Raw genomic sequence first — 17,265 nt, 5'->3', positions numbered from 1 at the left:
TGAAGACTGAACTTTGATAGTGCTGCCTCAGAGCTTTTATTTTTCTCTCTCTCTCTCTTCTGAGCCACACTCACTTGGTTAAACTGAAATTGCGACAGAACTCAGCCTGGTATATTGAGGCCAAAATGCATAATGCCTATACGTGCAGCAAGTGGGCCCATTTTGGTCTGCTGCAGTTGAGCGAGGAAATGTGGAGGCGAGACAGGAGCTTCATAGTGTCTTCGGGTTCCGCGTCTCTCGGCGAAACTCATGGCGGCCGAGACTTGTGCATGTCCTCTCACAGTTAACTGCTTCACGTCAGGGTAAATAACCTACTTTTCGACGTATTTCTGCTCTTTTTGATACACTTTGTCCTCATCCCTAAAACGGCAGTAAATTGCCGACAGGCGCCGAAAAGGGCTGGCCATTGCTACGACCTGCCACAGACCAGACGACAGAAAATCAAGCATACCACATTGGCGTGACGCCACGGCGGCTGTCGTTTGCTGTGCGCGGCTAGCAGGCAAGCTTGCTCGCCGCGTAAGCAAGGAGTTGTGGACAACGCAATAGTAGTTTCGTTAGATTGAAAATTTTATAGCATTGAACTTGCTATGTCCACGTTTGACTGTATTCTCATACTCTAGACTTCGTCAGGCAACAGGAGCTAGGCTGATTTTCTTCAGTAGCTTGTACTGTCATGTAAAGAGACTGCCCGAGCAACAAAAACAATTGTGGCACAGATTAGCAAGCAAAGGACAGCCCGCTAGGGACGATGTTCCCATGGTCGTGTTTAGCACGTGTGCCAGCTGCTTTTGTCGAATCAGATCAAAAGGAAGCGGCAAGTATACGTGGCAGTCGCGACAGCACCCCGAGGATTAGGCCCAAGCAGATGACACGCTGTGGCGCCACCTACAATGCTGTGCGCTCCGAATTTCGGCAGGTGCCGAAAATTGACGCTGCGTGAAGTGCGAATTAAGGGCGTACCACGCGTACCACTTGTACGAACCATGCACAGAATTAATTTTTTGAATGGTTGTCGTTAACCTTTTTAATGGTCCTATCCCACCAGTGGTTGAACTGTGTCCACGAAGGAGTTGCGATTATCGGTAATACCAGAGTTTTGGACAGTTTAGTCTGGCAACGGTTGTGTCACGTTCCAGTACCCACTTTAGTCAACAATCCAAATCGATATGACCCGAAATTGAGACAATATTGGCAGAATAATGGCTAAAATTGGAAATAACGGCCCAATTTAGCCGATATGACCCGATATTGAGCCAATATTGGCATAATAATGGTTAAAATCGGTAATAATGGCCCGATTTAGCCGATATTGAGCCAATATTGGAAGAATAGTGGTGAAAATCGGCAATAACGGCCGATTTAGCCGATATGACCCGATATTGAGCCAATATTGGCAGAATAATGGTTAAAATTGGCAATAACGGCCCGATTTAGCCGATATAACCCGATATTGAGCCAATATTGGAAGAACAATGGTGAAAATTGCCAATAACGGCCCGATTTAGCCGATATGACCCGATATTGAGCCAATATTGGCAGAATAATGGTTAAAATGGGCAATAACGGCCCGATTTAGCCGAAATAACCCGATATTGAGCCAATATTGGCAGAATACTGGTTAAAATTGGCAATAACGGCCGAGCTAACCAAGTTTCACCCAACATTTGCCAATATTGGCCATAAAATGGCAAACCTGGTCCAACATTGGACCAAGCATGCCTGGCTTGGCCCAATATTGGCCCAGTGTGGTGTGCTACCTGGGAGTTTGCTACTTTTTACGGCAGTTAGGAATTTAGTCGATTACTTTCTATTTGAGTAGTTTCTATTCTAATCAGATTACATTTGAGGCCAATACTCAGTAACTTAACATAATTACACTTTTTAGCAACTTGTGCATGTCTGCGTGGTTATATCAGACAGACGGAATGTTGTGTTAAAGGAACTTTGAAAAGATATTGAAATCAAATTTCATCCACCGCACGTCCTAAAATGTGTGAAAAAAAAAACCTCCAGAATAGAGGGGCGAACGTTTTCTTCTTTTTTTTTTTTTTTTTTGCCATAAACATTTTAAAAGAAAAGCGGTCTTTTTTACATCTTCCTTTCTTCGAAAGCTATCTGCCTTTTCACTGTGATGCATCCGCCGTGCCAAATCCACGTCGCCTATTGGATAAGAGCCGAACTCAGCTGCACCGCGATTGTAAACAATAAATATCCCGTGAACGTTTCGTGAACATTTTTTAAAATATTTCGATCCTCATTTTGTAGCATAATTAGAGATGTTACGAAAATTGTCGAAGTTTATAATGCTTGGAGCCATGCGGCATCTATGGCGTGGTAAACGAAGCAAAAGAAAGATCAGACTGCGCCTGCACTGTCAAACCCCGTGCGTCTTCTGCTGAACGGATTTGCTCTTCATGGCTCTTTCTTCACGAAGTAGAGTTTCGTTTTCTAGATGCTTGAGTAGAACGAATGCAACCGTTTGGAACGACGAGTTACCATAGCAACGAAGCGCCAATCGACCGTTTTGTTCGTGTTGGTATGGAACGCAAGCAGTTGAGCCGGGTCAAACTTTTTCGCTACGTTCGCAAAGCGAACGGAGCGCCTGGGAATATAATGAGGGCACTCTAGATAAAAATGCGCTCGCACCAGCAGATTTCATAGCTCATCTTCGTACATGGTTTAAGTCGCGGTCTCACAGAGAGATCATCACACAAAAGACAGTCTGAACACATTGTTTGAGGCCTTTTTTGTATGACGTCACGTACAACTGTCTGCAGGCATGTTTGGTGCAGACATGTGAATGGCTTCTACGTTGCTTGAGGCGTGTCCGGATGTAATTGTCTACAGCAAACACTGTTTTTTGTATTATGTACGAGCAGTGCGGCTGAGGCTTTACGGTTTCATAAGCCAGCATACGACCTCCAATGTTCATCAAATATGTTTTCGGCGCATCGCAAAGTATATGCTTTGCGCACGAACTATGAATATTGCGCCTCACAGTAACTGTTCACGAAATGTTTTCTTGCAGAGTATCTGTTGACCCGTTGACGATCGATCTATTTTTTTCCTCAAACGATGATTTCCAATGGTCCGGTTTTGTTTGTAAACGAAGAGTATACGAAAAGCGTCAATCAAGGCTGTTTAGGTACACTGCTTGCAGACTGTTCAAACTTAAAAGCATCAAGCGAAAATATTGAAAGCGAAAAGCTGACACATTTCTTCCATTCGATATTATTTATTCGCATCCACTTCCGCGACTTTCAATCGGTTTTGAGATTCCTAATTGGAGGTACTTTACAGAACTTTCCAGTTGGATGATGAACTACCACCCTCTAAATTTAATTCTAAAAATAGTTTGGAAGTCTGAATCAGAAGAGCAGCTTGTACGCGAACTGAGCATCCCGTGCACGGAGCGTTTTTAATTTGAATCTATAAATAGCCTTGAAAAAAAATAAACAGCCTATCAATGCGAGAGAAATGCGTGAATATAATGTTTATAGTTCACAAGATACCTAAAAAATAGCAACACCTCATGCAGAGTCCGCAATTTCACGTTTTTGCGGGCGCTTTCAGATGTGTAATCACCCCGTACGGCGACGACCGTCAATGGGTTAATGATATTGCTACATTATACACGAACATTTGAGTCATCTTATATGGAAACCTACTATAGTATATTATGTTTTCTAGTACGATCTGTGTTAATTGCTGGTATAACATGTTGACTACTCCGTCAGGAGCCTCCATTACATGAAAGCGACTTCAGCGCATCGACTCCACTCGTTCTTCGGACGAAGCCGACGCGGAACGTTTACATGAATGCGTACCAAACCCTACACGAAGATGGCGCCACGCCGTGTCAAAGCTCGAAGTTATGCACTTCCGGAACCAGCCGCACCATCTGTTCCGGTGCATTGCACGTGGAGGCCTATCAACGCATTCAGTGAACTTAAAGATCGTGCCCGCTGTCTTCGCTGCTGTGGAAGAAGTCACGAGACGGAAGAAACATCAAAACCCTAGCGTTTAGGGCTCCAGGCCGGGCCGCCGGGTCACTCTGAACCAGAGGCGACGTGTGTGCGCTCGCTTTGAGGAAGCCTCCGCGCTTCGCATCGCCAGACCTCGCCGATCGCGACCGGACCCTGAGTCCAAAAGGCTCCTGCGCAGCCAGGAACGGCACCGAGGTAGGAGCTGCTCGTTCTGCGCTACCATGCAGTGCTCTCCAGTGCTCGGAGCTCTCGGTGTCGTTCGTGCTTGCGCAGAAGCCTTTGGGACCCCTTCGGACGCGCAACTCGTACTTCGCATGGCTTGGACGGGGGCCGCCCTCAGCGAGCAGCTCCACTATATTCCGCTTACTTATGATGGCAATAAAATCTCGCGCTTGTTCTCGGGAAAAAATTGCGGGCGACCATACGGGACCACTCTCCGCGCCGCCGACGAGGTTGGCCGCCGCCATGTTCTCAGCTGTTCACTCACTCCCGCAGCGAGCGCCTTCCCATAATCCTCCCCGTTTCAAAATGCGATGCGACCTCCGTTTACATGGGTTGAATGAATGCGCAGTCGCCATCTCGATCCACCTCCGTCTGGCGGCTTGAATGCGACGCGCTTTCTTTGCGCATTATGCCGTTTACATGACCGCACTGAATGCGACCACTGGATTCGATGCGACTAAGTTGCATTCATGTAAACGCGGCTAGGAACGTACACATGATCACGCCCTTTGCTTAAAATACAGTTAAACAAGTTTATTTTCTCTGCTCTGTTCGAGTCAATAAGTCCTATGTCTTACAGTTAATCGAACCTGCCTGATTGTCCAGCCAAACGTGAGAAGGATGCGTAAAAGATTTCAGTCGTCACTCAGATATTCAAGCTCCAGCTGGTGGTCATCATTCACGGGCAGTTTCGAGCTTCAAACCCTGTTGGGTCAGCAACCCCTTCAGGCTATTCACCTCAAAGTGCACAGCTTTGAGGTGCTTAGGTGCTCTAATATGTGATAGGAGTCAAATCAAGAAACCTTCACGTGAACCTTGACAATGCAAGCTACTTGCAAGCGATGCAAACAAAATTAACAACCACTTTGTAATAAAACAACATCCAGCATTGGTATTCTCATTTATTTCAGGCGTAGCAGACGGCAGCTCTACTGGCTCGTTCGGTCGCCGCTGCCACACCACAGCAGCCTGTCGTAAAAGTACATGCACTCTTGGTAAACTCGTCAAGCAGCAGGAAGGGCCAGTCCGACATGCTTGAACGACTGCAGGAGTCTGGGAGCTGACATTTCAGAATGGCGGGGGTTGGAGTCTTTGGGGAATGTGACACGCCAATAGCGAGATACTTTGCACGACTCCGGTCCTAGACTTGGGACAGATTCGAACAATGGGCGTCACTGATGTAACCTGCAAAATTAATTAAAACACTTATTAAACAATGCAATGTAGGAGGTTAAAATACAATACCATACAATAAGCTTTATTTTTCCAAAAGTACTGGAGGTGTCCCCAGACAAAAAGCTGCTAAAAGCAGCTTGACTGGGTCTGGCTTCCCTTTATACATGGCAGCAGGTCTTACAACAAACACATAAAACACTTTACCAGGATGATAACAAAAATACAACAAGGTCACATAATACTGAAGTAGCAGAGAAACAAAATTAGTTATCGGTAGTTAAAACAGTAGGTACGTAAGACTTTTTTGCCCAGTGTGTAGATGTCTATGTTGTTCGCTAAACATTTATTTAACACGTGCGGTGCTTTCTAAATTAATGACTGTAGGTTGTAATTTGTGCGGCACCGAGAAGGAGCTAAGTGTCTACACGGCGTGTGTTTGCATGACTTTCATGTTTTTCCAAGTTCAGAAATAAAATGCAAAATGTATGATTGTCGGTGACGAGAAGCAGGCAGAAGCCCTGAACAAAGACAATCGTGTTCACGGGTTGCTTTCATGCTACATTCACTGTCTGACAATACTCTGCCATCTAGAACTTCCCCTACCAGACATATATTCTCAATGTTGCTGGCGTGCTGCAAGCATATAGAGCACGAAAAATATTAGTTGTAGAGCAATGTGAATGCCGTTACATTGAGGTGTATCACACAAACTTGTGCCGCGATTATATATAGCGAGATTTTACTTCAGAGAACTGAGCTTAAAATTACATATACCACAGCGGCTAATTTGCAGGGTTGAACCGAAACTTAAAAATTAGGCTAAAGAGCACCACTCTTACCACGTCATGTATCCATTCGGACACATCCCTGACATGGAGGTGGACTCAGGCCATGTGTGCTCTCGAATACGGATATCCCAATCAAATATATGAATCATTACTGTTATTATTAGGCGTACAGTGAAACAACACCATATCGAAAAGACCACCATAAAAAGTCTTGATGGTCTGTTTTCTGATAGCGTCGTATTTTGGGACGTCTGGTGGTTCGATGGTTTAATGGTCTAATGGTTTAATGGTTTGATGGTTTGTTTGTCTAATGGTCAGTATGAATTCCTAATCGCAAGTATGCACCGGCAGAAGAGAATGATTGCACTGCAGCTAAAGGTATATTTTTTGTACACATTATTATTTTGAATATGGAACATTCGAAGCGTAAGATACCTTCTGAAATTCCTTGTAAACCTGAAAGCAAAGCTAGTATTTTGGTTATGGCATGTATTATTTCTATTTGAAATAATGAAACGTTGAATTATCAAACTGAAAAAAAACGGAAGGGAAAATGTGCTTAATTAAGTCGCTACTTTCGAAGCTTCACAGCGTGCAACTTTATCACATTATCTAAGCCGGGCATGACGGGCAATACACTAAGCCTCGTCAGCCCGAGATTTCAGTAAGCCTAGTAATACCGCATTCGTGGATTTGTAAACTTTTTTTTACTTGTAAACATTTAGTTCACAGTACTCGCCCGCCTAGTAAATGAACTTGCTATCAAGCAAAGTGCATCTTTTGACACATTCTCCTATAAAGCAAAGTGCATCTTTTGGAACAATCTCTGCCACTCAGATCGTAAACATGATCTACTCGACATGCAAAGCGGATAAACGAATTATTTCACGAACGAACTAGAACAAAGTTTAAAAGGGAACTATGGTTGCAAAACATACCCGAGTCTATAAGAAGGTGTCTTCGTGACCCTTTTAGTATCCTTGGACAATTGTTTAGGCAAATTATTACGGACCGAAAACTCCTTATCGAGCCACGCTGCTGTAAGCTTTCCACACCGATTGTAATTCACGCATTCGCGACGGCGTGAGATCCTTAGCGCCTCCTCTCGGCCACTTCTGGAAACTACTGAAAAAAGTCCGGTTCGTTCCATTACCGAAAGATGTCATGAGAAACACCTTCAAACGTTTTGACGTTCTGATGGTCTATCGAGAAATCCTGATGGTCGCATTCAGGCAACATCAAAAAGTTTCAATGGTCCGTCAGTCACCACAAGAAACGTTTTGACGGTGTGTGTGCTACAAACAGAAACCTTTATTGGTTCATGAGCCACCATCAAAAACTGTTTTGATGGTCTATCAGACAGCATCAATGAAGTCTTACGGGCCATCAAGAATGTCTCTTGAGTCATCAAGGTCTATTAAACCACCAGAAAGGTGTGATGGTAAATCAACAAGGTGTAATTGGCCGTCAAGTATGTCTCCTGGGCCATCAAGAAGGTCTGATGTGCTTCTAAGAAGGACTGATGAGAATGTTTGATGAATCATCAAAACTTTCTGATGGTCTCTTCGACCGGGCAGAGAGCATATCAAACGCAAGTTTGATATGCTCCCTGTTCACGGCTAAATCACTCATGAAACAGAGCCTTAACGACGAAGCAGGATTTCACGTACCATGGACGTAACGCTGGATTGCCGGTAACTCCTTTGCAGAAATTGCGGAAGTTAGCACGAGGATGAAGCAAAAGTACACGGTTCATGGTGATCTCGGAGGCGTCCCTACGCGAACACGACGTAGAATGTGCCCTACCGCGACGAACGTAACACTGGGTGTTTCGCTAGCATTCACAATCAATGCGGTCACAACACAACACCAACATAGATTTGTTTACATAAAGGTAAAACTTGAAACAAGCACGACCCCGTCGCCTTCGCAGCCTCGCCGGTCTCGCCACTACGCTCTCAACGACGTGGTAGCACAATCGATTTTGAAGTATCTTTTGCCAGCGGCCAATACTCGTAAAGCATTATTCATTCACGTCACACAGACTACGAAACAACCGAGTCTTGTTCTCGGTACAAAATGACACCCATCACTAAATTGAGACGAAGTCCATCGGTTTCACGTGGAGACCATCGACGGACTCGTCTCGCTTGAAGACGAAACGGCAAGGAAACCAAACGTCAATGTTTTGTCACGTCTGGTGGGGGGCGGCGCGCTCGCCTTACCCGTCTCTGCCCTCATATTTGCAGAAAAATGTTGTCATTCGAGCCTCTAACCAATCAGACGCGATATCGTCACTTTCGTTTCTTTTCAGGAGAAACGAAACATTTGTCGGACATAGCCTTCCTGGAGTCTTCGTTGGAAGACTTGCCGCGCTTTCCAGCAGGTGTACCGGCGTATGGGACCAGTCCTATGCTGTCGCTGTAGCGCAGCATACCTAATTGAATTTCTCTCAGCTGCGATGTGTCCATGGCTATCGCGGTGTTGAGAGGCGCAGATTCAGAAATTATATCTTTGGCATCGGCGCCATCAGCGCAGTGTAATCCCATACTGTAAAACCGACCGGCACAAGGCCAGCTCGCCGCTAACGCTCTCATTCTCCTACTGCCGAGGGAACTTCCGGTTCCGGTGCCAGAAAACGCCGCGCCCTTCAAGATTGCGCAGCGGCTTGTTTTGCGGTGAGTTGGAGAAGAAAAACTCGATATTTCAATAATTGTCTTTTGTGTATAAGTTAATAAACCGACACGAAAACGGATGCCTGTTCTGCGTTCAGTGAACATTGAAGGCTTAATGTGAAAGTTTTGTGGCCAAAGCGAAAAAAAGAAGTCATTTCATGATCCCTTCAATGGGACGAGAGAGCACAGGCTCCCTGTACGTAACAATTGACGGGGAATGGTGTGGGGGGGCATCTCGCGGAGCACTGTAAGCGTAGGTCCCTCTTTACTTTTAAGACTTATGAGACCAATCTTCGAATTTCACAAATGGGTATAAAGAAGAAAGAAGAAATGACAAAAACACAGTTGTTAGTTTGCCCCTTCGCATGTATGTCGTGTTCTTTTCTATCTACCATATCGCCTTATACTTTACGTGTTTGTTCAGTGTAACTTTGCAGCGCAGTATGCTTTCTAATATCATTCAATTGTAGCACTGCGGCCGCAAACCGCTTTTAAGTTTTACAAAATTTGTTCAAACGACGAATGAATAGAGGGATGGATAAATCGTTGAAGCTTTCTTTATCAAGAACACCGGTGAAGAGTATATGAGCATGCCGCCTCTCTATCCGTTGGATAAAGAAATATTTTTTTTAGGTGGCTTTATATAAGACTGCCAATATTTTATCGGTTTATGGCCTCCTAACGGTATGGTGAACGGCAGCCTGGCTGACTGAATGTTTCTTTAATAATATCAAGGACGAAATTATAAAACACGTACTACAAGGATAGTTGCTGTCCTTGTCGTATGCGTTTCTTGTATCGTCCGTGTATCAGTTCACGCTTTTAACCTTTGAAATGTTATGAATGTCACATTTATGCTGATTATCCAAATATCTGAAACCCCAAACAAGGGTACACAAGGGTATTAAATATGCTCCCACTGTCCCGAGCTGAATCATCAAAATCAAGGAACTTTAATATATTACTCGAATTTAGGTCACCATGAACAACATTCTTAATAAGAGTGTAACCTATACAGCTTTCTCACAAACGCTTTGTGTAATAAAAATTGTGCAGACCACGTTTCACACTCACCACAATGACTCATTTTGTTATGCTTGCTCTACAGCATATTTTTTATTCGTCTGGTTTTTTGCATATTTTTATACCGATAGACTGTGACCGATTCAAAAGAATCCACATGGTTAAATAAATGTTTCAGTTATGATAGGTTTATACAAGAGCAGTAAGCGACATACAAACTGATATTTGGCGACATATGCGTATAAGTAACCAGTATTCTTCACGTCGTATTTTAAAGTTATAAAGATATGGTAATTAAACGAAAGCCCTCTTTTAGTACACCAAGCAAGATACCCGATGGAAGTTGCCATGCGAATCGCGTGCCTCTAGGATTGCTTGAGAAACAGTGTCTCCAAGCTTTGTATGAAACACAATTATATTGTTATTGGGGGTTAAGTAACATGCAGCTTTCAAAATATAGCCTCTAACACTTTTGATGTCGACTTAAAGACGAGGCTAATTGGATACCGATTTTAGACTACAAACTACACAATGCGACTGGCTAACAGATGATTTCGCGTCACTAACACCATACACATTGTAATGTATCAAAATTTAACCGTCTTACCGAAGCGATATTTAGTATTGGAGTATTCTTGTCAACTGGCAGTAAACTGTTGCTCGCAGAAAGCCCTCAGACGACGAATTAAAAACTGTATGTAGCAACGTACAAAACACCAATTACGCAAATACTAGTTTGCATAACTAAACCCGAGGTATGAAAGGAAGAGGAAGGCACGTAAAAAGAAGGAAAACACACACAATGCCTTTAAATATATATCTGCAGGAAAAGTCTCACAAGTCAAAAGAATGACATCGACGGATAAGGCGTAGAAAAATACACGCCATTCCTTGAAAGATCGATCTCTGCAGGAAACGTTTGAGACGTCAAAAGAGTGACATCAACGGATAAGGTTTATGTTGCATTTTTACAGTGCCTTCCTCTTTTGTGTCCCTGGTTTGGCCATGGCATGCATGTGTTCACCAGCTCGAGCATGTCATCAGTCTTTTTTTTTTCTTAGAACCCATTTGTGGCAAACCACATTTAGGCAATGCATAACTCGAAACCGTCGCTAATTTTGTTAAACTTAGAGAGCAATTTGTTTTCATTTGCAAAACAAAAACCAAGTGGACAAATCATTGGAGACGCCAATTACGAAGCTTGCAACACCCAAGACACACGCACCTTTGCTCTCGGAAATGACGAGGTGGTCTGCTATCCCGTTGTGCTCCTCTTAGCACCATGCCTCCAGATAACCAACAATATTCCAGCGTACAAGGCCACGAGTAGCACCAGGGGCCCGATGAACACCATAAGAAACACAAACCCCATGTAGACCTGCCGGTGGTACTTAGGTGTCTGACGGTCGTAGAAGATGGACGTGCAGTAGCACTTGCCGGGACTTACTTCCACGCTCCTAAACACGTAGAGGTTCGGTAGCGACGGCAACAACGACACGGCCCAGGTCGCGATCGCCAGTGTCCACGGATCTGTGCTCGGAGCCAGTGGAGTCACGATGACGATGTGTCTGTCCAGGGCGATGGTCACCAACATGTACGTGGAAGACACCAGGGCGAACGTCTGCAGAAACTTGAAGAACCTACAAAAGACGTCGCCGGCTACCCACAGTCGTCCCATTACCTCCCAGACGACCTGTGACGTCATTGTGATGCAAGCGACATGGAGGTCCGCTATGGCAAGGTTCAGGAAGAGCACGCGCGCCTTGGACACGCGGTGGTTTCGTCTTCTCGAGACGAGCTTCCAGCAGACCACGCTGTTTCCGAACACCGATACAACGATCATGATGACAATGATGGCGATGCGAACGCGCTCATGGTACCGTGGACCCATCACGTCATCTTCGCCTGTAAGATTCGTAGCTTGTGTTCTGTTAGGAGACGCGAATGATGAAGACACCTGATAATTGATTGTATCTGTCAGGCTTGCATTTTCCATAGTGAGTATTTTTAAGCTGATTGTATTGCGTAGTAGTTTAGCTACTCCGCCAGCATTCTGCACCGGGAAGCCTGGGTTCCCCCGAGGCCGTTGTCAAGAATTCTTCTTGGCGATCTTGCTTCGTGCTGCCAGCACCGTTTGATGCAACGAGGAATATCGCCGAATCCACTCGGTGTGTAGCGCCTGCAAAGTGTCAGCAAGTGTCACTGGAATGCACACGATTACTCTCGTATCTACATTTTCGGCGCAAGGAAAAAAGCGTAAACTTAAAGATGAGTAGCGGGTATCGATGCCTATTTGAAGGCACCGTACAATTCGGTTTGTTGACGTATTGAGCTCAAATTGTTTAGAAACGTGACCTAAAACACGTGCATTAAAGGTATAAATTTTTCGGGTATAGCACAATCACCCCGCGCGCTGAATTCCTGTCGTAAAATCCCCGCTACATTAGCTTCATGTTTCGAAAACCCAGCGTTCAATTACCCCGTCCCGTATTCCCCGCGTGCCACAAGCCCCGTCCCTCACTGCCCCCCTACCACCCTCTTCGCGCTTCAACCAGCATTGTTACATGTCTTAACTTACACCCCTGTCAGACGGGCACCTAAAAGGACCTTTACGCCAAAGGACCTTCAATGTAAACGTCATTTAGGCAGTGCCACACGGCAACTAAAGTGGCATTTAGCGTAAAGATCCTTTTCGTGATCCTGAATCCCCGCGACTCCTCTACGGCTGCTAACGGCGTACTATCGTCAGCAGCGTCCTACACTACAGAAGCAAATTGAAAAAAAAAGATCGTACTGACACCAAAAAAGTCAATGTATTTTTGTATTTTTATTATTGAAAAAGAGTGTGTTTCATGTATATTCTTTGTACAGACCTCGCTCTACTAATAGTTCCCTGTACTCATTGCCCACTCGCATCGTCCGCTTCGGCACTTCGGTTTTCCTCCTCTCGATTTTCGTTACAACCATAGTTATCCAGCTTTTATTTCTCTACTTCCTATTTAATCATTCTTTAATAGTGTATTGCTAACTGTTTTTTTTTTTTTTTTTCGTACAAATATATTTCTGTATCTCACTCTCGCGTCGTGCGATATGTCGAACGACGGAGGAGTTTCCACGAGAAGGAAAGGGTCGCCGCGCTTTCATTGGAGCGTTGAACCTTCCTGGGTGGTGATACGACTTCTGGAGGATCGGCTGAAGGACCTCCGACGAGTGCGATGAAACTCAAGCACGAGCACAACGCCGAACCAAACAGGGCAAAAGCGTAGCAGAAGCACGTAAAGGAGCAAGAGCACTGAGCAACATTAGGAATGAGTGAGGGGGAGACGCTCAGGGTGGCCGCTAATTGCCAAAAACCCGCTATCAGAAATGCGCAGACCATATCATTCACTGGCTAATTGCCAGTGAATGATATTGTCTGCGTATTTTCACTTCCAACGTCTCAATCATTACTTGAATCCAGGGTACCTCGTGATTACGTTACACATGATCGCTTGCACACTTTATCTTAGTTAAAATCAGAATGCTCCGCCATTACGTTGAGGAGCTGGCCACCTGACTCGGGGGATTCGCGACATTTTCTTCTGAAACTGGGGCTTTTGAAAGCGGGGCAAAAACAGACGGCGTGTTTGCCGCGCAGTATTTGACACGGGGCTTTTGACATGGGTGCTTTCACGCACCATCCAAATTTTCACAGAACAAATTACCACATTAAAAGTTAGAAACGAAAACGACAAATTTCTATCTGCGGTCGCCTTCTGCTAAAGAAAGGCGTCTGAGTGGTGCAGCAGCGGACAAATGGCGGCACGTAAGATTACAGGCGGTATGCCTGAGCCGCGCCGCGGTTGCAGACGCTATCACAGAATATGGGCGTCTAGTGGGGTGTACAGGGCAGTATACGTTTGAGATTCCTGGGATATTTATGACGAGAAGCTTCGGTGGCGTGCTCTCAGGCCACGATCACACTGCAAGTACATCTAGGGACAGTCTTCAGACAATGTCATGTTTCGTCCTTGTATGCCATCCTCAACCTCGGCAATAGCAGACGAGTTTTCTGAGCCTCAAGCAACGCGATCTTTTTCTGCACGAATCCTCAATGCATGATTATTTTATGCTACCAATAAAACATTTTAAAATTAAGATAAAACAAGAAAAACAAAACGGATGAGGTGTCTCCTTTTCTGACCATTATTTTCGGCTATACATGTCGTCTGCTTTGAACTTTCTGGTTGTTACCGCGTCTCTCTTCTTGTCTGCAACTTTCAACCGAGTTGTGTTGGGGTTTATTTCAACTGCATTGTGAATTTAGCTCCAAACGAGCAAGTGAAAAATGATTTCTGAGTGGACGAAGAAGTTGCACCGATTTTTTCGGACAGAGCTCCGGAAGCGACCACAGGGCTAACTTACAAGTATACGCCGGCAAACACGCGCCTCAACGAGTAAAAAAACCTCCAAAACAAGCCGACGTCAAAAGGTACGTCATCATCGAAGCTCACGCTGAAAATTTCGGTACTCGCGGTGCCTTCAATGCAGACCCCCATTTGTTGACGTGGAGAACACTGCCGACATCTATCGGGAGTTGCGCCAATCAGACGCCATTGGTTAGTACACGGCTGCTGTAGGCAGTTAATTTGAAGTTTTTGTTTCATTTATAACCTTTTAGTCAGGTAAGATTGTTTATAAACCATAAATACACGTTTTTGGTCCCGTCTTTAGAGCAAGTATTAGGTCGATACGTTCTGAAACTGATCTCTGCCATTCCTTCAAAGAGCCACCAATCCCACTGACTCACAGTGTACGATGTTGCTAGGTATTTGGGACAAATTCACACATGTTTAGCTTCAGACAGAAAACAAGAAAAAGTATTAATGTGGAGGAAAGGCATACATTATAAATCGCACCGGCTGTTTCTAAGGCATTGTTTGACTTGCGTTTATGAAATCGATATTCCCTGTACTTTACCGGGCGTCTGCGAGAAAGCACAACCCAATTTTTCGCACCACAAACATAAACTAGAAGTCGCAGGGAGCTCAAACTATGTCAGAACGTAGCCCAAGCTGTTCGAGCAAGTTGCGAAAAATTTTCAGCACCAACCGTTATTTAAAGGTTATACAGGATTTTCCGAAAATTTCAATGAAAAAATGGCGTCCGACTGAGCTCTCAAATGCATGGTGTTTTATTGCGCCAGAAACTGGAAAAGGGAGAAAAGTGGCACCATTTTCCCGTTGAAAATTTCAGAAAATGTCTCATAACTTTCGAATTAGATCACGGTTGGTGCTCAAACTCTGACACCTTGCTCGAATGGCTGGGGCTACGTCCTGGCGGCGTTTGAGCTCTCCGTGATGCCTAGGGTTTGGTTTCTCGGGGTTTGGTTTCTCGCGGTTGCCCGGTACATTACCTCTGTGTCTGACAATAAAAAAAAAAAAATATATATTTATCAGATGCAAAGTACTGTGTACATATTACGTTTGTTCTACGGTTGTTAAAACAGAAATGAAAAAAAATAAAAAATAAAAGCGCAATAAAACGTTCTGATAACATATATTCCTCATGAGAAGACAGCGAACACAAGAGAAGTCAGTAAACGTGAATTTTAAAAATTCACGTTTACTTCACGAAAATGTGGGGCTCTTGTACCTTGCTCTGTTGCTGAAAATGTCACTACTGTAAAGTTATATAAAAACTTAGAATTTTCGCACAACCAGTGACACCTACACCCGATGACAATCTAACAGGCATGCCAATTTTATGCCTCGGCATCGGTACTAAAGCGCTGAAGAAGGAATCGGGCAGAGCATTAACGAACTAAGCCGTTCTCACTCGCGAAGTGAGAATTGCAGGGTTTATTATCTTTATGCGCTGTCTGATTTCTTTTTCGGCGCTCATACTGAGTAACGCCGTAATCTGATTGGCTGGTGAGTGAAAATGGGAAGCGTGCACAAGACAGTGTGCCGCGATGTGGCTCCCAAAAGAGTCATTTGACGAGCACATCATTTGGATCGGCGCGCCCTTTTTAGGTGTCGCGCGCTCACCATATGCTTTTTTATCTCAGTAGTTACCTGACTGACGGATAGAGGGTGCTGACGTACTCACCAAGATCGGGTTGCTTCAATTTGGTTAGTTTTAAGGCGAAAGCCTTACTTTTATCATTGAGCAAACATTCCGAGTAAATGGCAATAAAATTGCGATAGCGGGGCACGCGCCGCTCAAACGTATGCCCTCGGCGTCGTACTTGCGGTCATCGTAGAAGTCTCGTACACCTTTAGGACGACCTCACTTGTCACAGTACGTGAAATACAAGCGGCGTCGGCGTTGTCGGCGTTGTTCCCAAAAGATGGATATAAAGACACGTCATCATGCGTCATCAGCGTGCTGTGATGAAGTGTCATCATACGTCATCAGCGTGATGTCACCACCGGAGAGCAGTGTGCAAAGGGTGAGCTTCAGACATCATCTGTGCTCGTTGTGCGCTTCGTGCGATGGACTGTAAGGTGACCGCGTCTACATCTACGGCAAATACACAACAGCCTCTCAAGTGTCCTCCTCTAGGCGTCGTTCTCGACGTCGTTCTCAACATCCCCAGACGTCATCCTTAAGGTCGTCCTAGAGTTCGTCCTAGAAGTCGACGTATACGTCGTCCTCGACGTCGTTTTCAACATCGTTCTTGACTGGCTTTCACCTTCCTACACGTAAGCAGTCTTCAGTGTACTTGTGTATTTTTGTTCCATTTTGAACGCGGCTGTACTGGTGTTTTATGACATTCTCGAAATATTTCGTAATAAAGACGTGTTCCTTTTGGTACACAAGAAATTAAACAATTTAACTGAGTCACTTTGAGAACCCCAAAGTAGTTTGATGCCTAAATTTGATAACATTTTTCAAGAACACCTTATGGGGAATCTGGGTACGACTGTTGTTAATTTCAGCCAATGAGGCCGTCGAAACAATGCAACATGATGCACACAAAAAAAAATACCATTGGCATCGACAGTACACGCTGATCCTACTTTGCAAGAAAAAAATAATGAAAGAAGAAATGCAAGGATTCATTGGGGAAAGCAGGTCGAAAACCTGAGTAACAATCCTCACGGGTGGCACCAACTGAACAAGGATTGAAGGAGGAGAATGAAGGAGAAATAGAAAAGGCGACCCGCCGCTTGTTTTTTTTTTTTATTTCTCCTTTTTGATTAGCTAGAACGACCAGTGATGTATGATAACCAACTAGGTCAGCTCACCTCCGTACTAATTAACAATGGGCAGATTTTCTAAGGACAGATGAACTCGCAAGTTCACATTTAGATTTTTGCGAACACCATCATTTTGCAAACTTGGGAGAGTCTCCTATTTATCACAACGATTCTTTGGAATAAGTGATATTGTTTGGCGTGTTGTTTC

At 44.5% G+C, this 17,265-nt stretch overlaps 1 pseudogene; it reads right to left on the bottom strand.

The window, feature by feature from the left end:
- LOC8038323 overlaps positions 1-16,296 on the bottom strand; it is an 87,604-nt pseudogene extending 71,308 nt beyond the window's left edge.
- Between the last annotated feature and the right edge of the window lie 969 nt (positions 16,297-17,265).

The sequence above is a fragment of the Ixodes scapularis genome, unplaced genomic scaffold, assembly GCF_016920785.2.
Source record: "Ixodes scapularis isolate PalLabHiFi unplaced genomic scaffold, ASM1692078v2 PGA_scaffold11__112_contigs__length_91849675, whole genome shotgun sequence".
NCBI classification, from domain to species: domain Eukaryota; kingdom Metazoa; phylum Arthropoda; class Arachnida; order Ixodida; family Ixodidae; genus Ixodes; species Ixodes scapularis.
The sequence above is the reverse complement of the archived record's forward strand: the minus strand, read 5'-3'. Positions and strand labels throughout refer to the sequence as shown.